General features: G+C 39.6%; 1 pseudogene across 1 annotated transcript; it reads right to left on the reverse strand.

The window, feature by feature from the left end:
• Nucleotides 1-333: 333 nt before the first annotated feature.
• Nucleotides 334-2203, reverse strand: LOC306641342 (N-lysine methyltransferase SMYD2-like; annotated as a pseudogene). The gene is made up of 2 exons: nucleotides 2144-2203; nucleotides 334-965 (listed from the first exon to the last, which is right to left on the reverse strand). The product of its transcript is annotated as an N-lysine methyltransferase SMYD2-like (transcript).
• Nucleotides 2204-7786: the final 5583 nt, after the last annotated feature.

Raw genomic sequence — 7786 nt, forward strand, 5'->3', positions numbered from 1 at the left:
TTGCTATGATTTAAAATTACAAACTAACATCATGAGATCATCAACAGTGGGGGAACAGTGGGTCAAACTGACCCTTACCTAGGTACAAATTAAAGTATGGTTGCTAACATCCACACAATTACCGTTTACATGGTACATTGGTTACTACATAGGAGTTGCCATTGTATATTATTAAACATGTCACGCGAATTAACTGATGATGGGTACAGAGGTGGGGTGTTCCCATGGGAGAAGCTTATCTCCTACATAACATGGAGTCTCAGAGCAAAATGGAGTCTGTTTAGTCATTTCCCTTAGAGTCTGGCCTATGACATTCTCATGGAGTCAGATTTGTCAGCCCATCACAACAATGACATTGGGGCAACAACTATGATTCATTAATGCAACATCAGGAAATATCGCAGATCCCAAATGAGAAAGCTCTTCAACTTCAATTGTGATGCCATTACAGTTAACCTGTGCAAAGAGCACTCCGAGGCTGCTGTGGTCAGGGAATTCGAGGTGCTTGGAGTAGAACTGATGGGGAGTAGCAAAGTTGCTCTGAATCAAATCCTCCTTCTCATTGTCCAGCTTATCCAGATGTGATTCAAACTCCTTCACAGCTAACAATTTCTCTGAAGGTGTTCTCTCTGGGTGCATTTTCTGTTTGGCCAGAATCCTTGCTGTTAGCCTCAGTCTCCGAAGGATTCCAGTTTACCCCAAAAACAACCATGGGAGAACACTCCAGCTTGTGCATGGGCCAATCTTCTTTCTGACACTCCACACTGCAGTAAAATGCCTGCTTGCATCTTCCACATTTCAACAATCCTTCTTTCCTGGCAAAGTAGTACTCGAAGTGGTTGCCCAGCTCCTTGACCGAGAGCATGTAGGCATAGGCCGGGCAGGAAAAGGGCAAGTCCACCAGGAAGGGCTGCAGGGCCGGCAGCTCCCGCCCTTGCCGGGAACCGCTCCAGGCCGCCCTGGCTCTAGGCCCTCATGGTGGCCGCTGGGGTGCAGCTCCCAGCGAGCTGTTATTGGAGACGCCTCACCCTGAGCTGCGGGGGGCGGAGTGAGAAGCCGCCCGCGGCTGGGAAAAGATGGCTCGCCGACCACTTTAAAAAAAAAAATTGTTTTAAATTTGAAGATGGGCACAACATATTTATTTTTTTAAATATGAGGATCGAGCCCAGCGCCTCACACATGCCAGGCAAGTGCTTTACCACTAAGCCCCAGTCCCAGTCCCCCAATCCTTTTTTAAAAACTGTATTTCACGAGATCCACAGAAAAGGAACCAGCCACCTCAGCCCCAGGGGCTGAGCCACCCGTGACTATGGTGGGGAAAATCCACACCCCATCAGGAGCAGAAATACACTTAACACCCAGGACACAGGGTCTAAATCAAAGATTTTCAGCTAATGGAAGTACTTATGGAGAAACAGAATGTAAGAAAATACCCCAATATGAATTAAATTAAATCAAACAAGAAATGAAAAAAAATTGTAACGTAATTTTAAAATTTTGAATAGAAATAGACAATTGCACAAAGATCTAACAGAATATTGAAAAGAAACTGAATAAAAAGACAAAAGTTTTTCCACAATGTCAAAAAATAGTTTCCTGTGACATAGAGAAGGTGCAAAATATTTATATGAACCAAAAGGGCAGAGATAAAAGAGATAGGAACCAAGTGAGACAAGTATAAATCAGAAACATGAACAGCATCAGATTTTTTAAAAAGGGCCTCTGCCTAATTTCATAAAAACATTTTTGTTAATTCTTGAATCAAAAAACAACAAAACCACAAAATGAATTATGGGATATTTAAAAGTGATTTTAAAAACTTACTATATGTTGGAATTTAGCTTTAAGAAGTTATGCCAAAAAGGAAAATAAGTGAACTAACTAGCCCCATTCATAAATACAGAAAAAGAAAAAATTATATTGAAAAATATAAGAGAGAAAATAACAAATATAAAAGTATATTTATGCATTAGCAAAAAAAAAAGGAGACTAATTTGCAATACTCTATCCAAAGCACTTGGAAATTTACATAAAATTTACATATCGTAAAAAAAGAAATGTACTAAAATTGACCCTAGTAAAAATAGAAAATTTAGATTCATAATTTTAACAGAACACAGTTATTGAAGAAGTATGCCCATACAAAAGTGCACTGGGCCCGGGTGATTTCATAGGAAAATTCTTCAGAACTCTCAAAGGACATAATGTTAATGGTACTTGAATTCACCAAAGCACAGAAAAAGAAGGAAATCTTCTATATTCTTTTTATGCAGTAACTATAACAATCACACCTAAATGTGAAAAGATTGGAAAATATCAGCAATTTTAGTCTGACATTAATTGTGAATGCACATGAATGTAGGGACTGGTGTGAAACATGCTGTTGAAGGAAAAGAGCCTTAGCAGGCACTTGAGTGTGTGCAGGGACCAGCTGACGAGCTCTTAGGTCAGTCCTGGCCTCCTGAACTACCATCCTGGCTCTCTTCCAAACAAGTCTGCCTAGTGTTGGGACCTGGGAAAATCCCTCTTTTCATTACTTCTTTAAAATGGACTACAGACCAAGCCCAAAAATCCAAAGGCCAAATGCTTTCTCTGATAAGTGCATGACAATATATAACGAGGTGGGGGTGGTGGGGGGAAGAGAAGAATGAAGGAACTTTGGATGGTGTAGAGGAAAATGGGTTGGGAGGGGGTGGGGGACAGAAAGATAGTAGAATGAGACAGACAGCATTATCCTATGTATATGTACGATTACATGAATGGTGTGAATATGCATTGTGTACAACCATAGAAATGAAAAGTTGTACTCCATTTGTGTACAATGAATCAAAATGCAGTCTGTAAAAATAAAAGAGATTTTAATGAAGAAAAAAGTGAACTATAGAAAATGTATTTTCATTTCAACATAAACATGTATGTGACAAGAAAAAATGTAAAAAATCATGAAATTCAAGATATACTATACTTACTTCCACAATCCCAGTTTATTCCCACAAAGGAAGCACTTGTTGCCAGTTTTGTATATTCTGCTATCTTTGTGTGTCTTCCACATCATTCTGCATCTTTATATAAACTTCCATTGTATTCATGTGTACCTGTGTGTGTATATATCCTTTTACTCTTTTGCACAAATAGAAGCATACCATGACCCCATATGACATCTTGCTCCCTGTCTTGATTGTATAACACAGACTCTGCCCCTCCCTGTACATGCAGATTTCATTCATTTGATTAAAAGTGGTATCATATCAAAGAGTAGCTATGTTCCATGATTTATTTAATTTTTTTATTAATGGATGTTGATGTTTTATCAGGGTTTTATTTTGTTGTTCTGTTGTTGTTGTTGTAAGTTTGGGTATTTTGGTCATTAGAAACAATGCCAGAAGACAGGTGTGGTGGCACACAACTATATTCCCAGCTACTTGGGATATTGAGGCAGAAGGGTTACAAGTTTGATGTTAACAAGACCTTATCTCTAAATAGAAAAGGGTAGGGATATAGCTTACTATTAGGGTGCTTGTCTAGCATGCATAAGCCCTAGGTTAGATCCCCAGTGCCACAAAAACAAAGAAAATAAACCTATAGTATAGAGTCTTGTACAAACACTGTCATACAATGGGAACAATAGCTTTAATTTAAATTCACAGAACTGACTTTCAAATAAACCGTAACAGGAAGACTGTTCAGGAATTGAACACAATCCAAATGTCTCCCTTTAGAGTTGATAAAATAAATAGGAGTCAGTACATAATTTCATAAGACTGCCTAGCTTGTCACTTTGGACAAGTCACAGATTTTTAATGACAAAGAACCCATCTCCCATTTATTTCATTATCTTGTTTACCTTGAAGAGCTTAAGCAAAGAAAAGCAGGTCATCTTGTATAAATCATCTAACTGAAAATAAAGGGTGGAAAAGGACACCTGAGGAGCTTCAGGAATGTTTACAATTTAAACATACCTGAGGCTGAACTTCAGATCGTGTACTACTGTACACGGCTACTCCCTCCTTTGGGAGCTGGGGCTCACTTCACTCACTGTCCTGGGAGTGACCTTCTGAGGAGTGCGGAAAGAAGGGAGGAAAGCAACTTCACAGTGAAGAAACCTGGCCCTACTTTGGCAAGGTGATCAAGTTTATTCTTATTTATGTGTTAACTGTACATATTCTCAACATAAATGATGAGAATATCACCAGTAGGCTTTTATTCCTCAAAAGCCATAAGACTAACCATTATATACATTATATATCATACATATTATAGAACCGGGGCTCCCTTGCCTAGGTATAACCTACAGTGGTTGCCTCACACTTTGGCCTCAAAGACTTTTGCCACTTTATAATAAGGAAGGATTCCAGAAGTTTTTGGCTTCAGTGGGTTATGGAGGCTGATATTTACCTATTTAGAAATTAAGACATGTAGGATGCTTCAATGGCTCTTTCATTCCAAGCCTGAAAATCTGTAATGGCTTTTGCCTTTTAAAGAACTGATCATACCTACACTCAAGGTGTGCAATTTCTTTTTCTTCCAACTCAAAAAAAAAAAAAAAAAATGAATGTTGTCCATTGGTTGATAGTGCTACATTCACATCCTGATGCTGGCATAAAATACTCCACTCCCTAAGACACTGTAGGCCATGTTATTCTCATCTATGGGGCTGGGAGGAAGGGCACCTTTGTTATCATTTCCCCATAAAGGTCCTCCTGACATTTCTCCTCAGAAACCCTGGAACACAGAAGGCGGTAGGTTGAAATATTCAAAGTGATGAAAGATAAACCTGCCAGCCAAGAATTCTTTGGTCAGCTCGAGTGTCCTTCCCACAGCAGGCAGCAATGGTGGTGTTCCCAGGTGTTTCACTCCTTTCAAGCTGCAGCATCAAAATACCTTAGGCTGTGTGGCTTTTAAATAAGAAATTGATTTCTCAAAGTTCTGTGTTCTGAGGAGTCTGATAAGTCCAAGGTCCAGGTGCCAGGGAATTAGATGTGTGGAGAGGGCCCACCTTCTCCATTTAACACGGGACCTTGTTACTGTACCCTCACATGGCAGGGGAGGAAGGACTGAACCCACTCCTTCAAGCCCACTCCTTCCTTCTTTCCTTCCTTCATTCCTTAAAATTATTTATGGCACAGATTACTGAAACCAGGGCTTACCACATGCTGTGAAAGTGTTCTACCACGGAGGTTCAGCTCCAGCATTTTTATTTTATTTTGAGGCAGGGTCTTGCTAAGTTACCCAGACTGTCCTCAGACTTGTGCTTTTCCTGCCTCAGACTTCAGAGTAGCTCCAATGACAGGCCTGTACTACCATGTCTGGCTTAATGTGTGTGCCTGTGCCTGTGTGTACGTGCAGTGAGTGGTGGAGATCCAGCCAGTGCCTCGTGCATGTGAAACAGTGCTCTTTTCTAAAGGCATCCATTCATCCATGGTGTCAGAGCCTCATGGTCTAACCACATCCTGAAGGCCCAATTTCTAAACACATTTGGGTTTTAGTTTCAGCTGGAGTTTTGGAGGGATTCACACTGTGAACCACAGCACCAGGTAAACAGGGTCACCACCAGAGGTGCCCTGCATGTGGGGAGTCCTTCCAGTTGAACTGAAGGACTTTGAATGGGACCTCATAGTTAGATGGAGACAGGAAGAGCTCTGGTAAAGGCAAATTCATGATACCTATAAAAGACAAGGCTGCTTTTGTTTTCTACACGGTTTAAGAGACTTACATAGCAAAAACTCCAACAATCAGTCCATGTTTTTTAAAACACCCGTAACTTTGTGAAATCAGGAACTGAGGGAGATCGGTTAGAGCTGCATAGGAGGAGCACTTGCAATCTTAAAGAATTTATGCTGTTTTAGGTCTACATAAAAGCAAGGTATCACTCTCCTATGTTAAACAGAATCCCATGGGAATCACAAAGAAATAGCTATAGTAGAGAACAAAAATGAGAGCCATGGGGATTCATATGTTTTACTACAAAAATCAGCTAAGTAGGAAGGATGATAGGCATGTGGGAAATGAGGGCAAAAACAGCTATAAGACCATAGGAAACAACAAAATGACAGAAGGCAGTCCTCCCTCATCAGGACTTGCTTTAAGAGAAAATACATGATATACTCCAATCCAAAGACACCATGCCAAAATAAATCTGTACTTTTTTTGTTTCCATTTCCTAATCTTTTTAAAAAGAACTTTATAGTTACACATGGTAGTTGGGTTCATCCGAACAAACTTATATATGCATGGAAATCAATTTCCATTCATGATCTCCGTTTTCCCTCCTGTCCTCCCTCTCCTCTCCTATTTTCCTTCCTCTGTTCTACTAGACTTCCTTTTGCTCATCTATTAATTTATATTTGATTGACTCTTTATGTTATCCTTTCCTTCCCTCCCTCTTTCCTTTATTTTACTGTAGCTTCTGCATATGACAGAAAACATTCAACCTTTGAGTTTCTGAGTTTGGCTCATTCCACTTAGCATGATATATTCTATATCCATCCATTTAACAGCAAAGGCCATAATTTCATTCCTTTTGATGGCTGAATAGAACTCCATTGTGTGTGTGTGTGTGTGTGTGTGTGTGTGTAAATGTTGTTATGGTTTGGATGTGAGGTGTCTCCCGAAAGCTCACACATGAGATAATGCAGGAAGGTTCAGAGGAGAAATGATTGGGTTGTCATAACACAATCAGTGAATTAATCCCTGTTGGGATTAATTGAAGTGATAGGGTGTGGCTGGAGGAGATTGGAATTGGGGCATGGCTTTGGGGTATATATTTTATATCTGAAACATGGAGCCCGATTCTCTCTTTCTCCTGCCTAATCACAGTGATGTGAGCTGCTTCCCTCTGAAATGCTCTTCCACCATGATCTTCAGCCTCACCTTGAGCCCTGAGGAGCTGGCCTTCTATGGACAAAGACCTCTGAAACTGTGAGCTCTCAAATAAACCTTTCCTCCTCTATAATTGGGCTGGTCAGATCCTTTTAGTTACAGCAGCAACAAAGCGGACTACAACAAATGTATACCAAAATTTCTTAAGCCATTCATCTGTAGATGGGAATTTGGATTGATTCCATAATTTAGATATTTCGAATTGTGCTACTGCAAACATTGAGGTGGCTATATCACTGTAGTATGCTGATTTTAGATCTTTTGGGAAAATAGCAAGGAGTAGGATAGCTGAGTCATATGGTGTGGTTCCATCCCTATTTTTTTGAGGAATTTCCATATTGCTGATTAGTATGATTGTACTAATCTGGAGTCTGACCAGTCAGGTACAAGTGTGTCTTTTCCCCCACAACCTCACCAGCATTTATTGTTTGTATTCTTGATCATTGCCATTCTGACCAGAATGAGATAAAATCTTACTGTAGTTTTGATTGGTATTTTCCTGATTCCTAGAGATGTTGAACATTTATTCATATATTTGTTGACCACTTGTGTTTCTTCTTTTGAGACGTTTCTGTTTCTTTTGCCTATTTATTAATTGGAATATTTGTGGGTTTTTTTTGATGTTGTTTTTTTTGAGTTATTTGAATATTCTCAATATTAATTCCCTATTAGAGATATAGCAGGCCAAGGTTTTCTACCATTCTGTAGGCTCTCTCTTCCCACTCGTAATCATTTCCTTTGCTGAGAAGAAGTGTTTTAGTTGGATGGCATCCACTTATTGATTCTAGGTTTTATTTCTTGTGCTTTGGGCATTGTGTTAAGGAAGCAGTGCCAGCACCTATATGATGGTGCATTGGTCCTAAATTTTCTTTTAGCTTTTGTAAAGTTTCTAGTCTAATTTCTCTGT

Source organism: Sciurus vulgaris, assembly GCF_902686455.1.
Source record: "Sciurus vulgaris genome assembly, chromosome: 12".
Classification (NCBI taxonomy): Eukaryota; Metazoa; Chordata; class Mammalia; order Rodentia; family Sciuridae; genus Sciurus; species Sciurus vulgaris.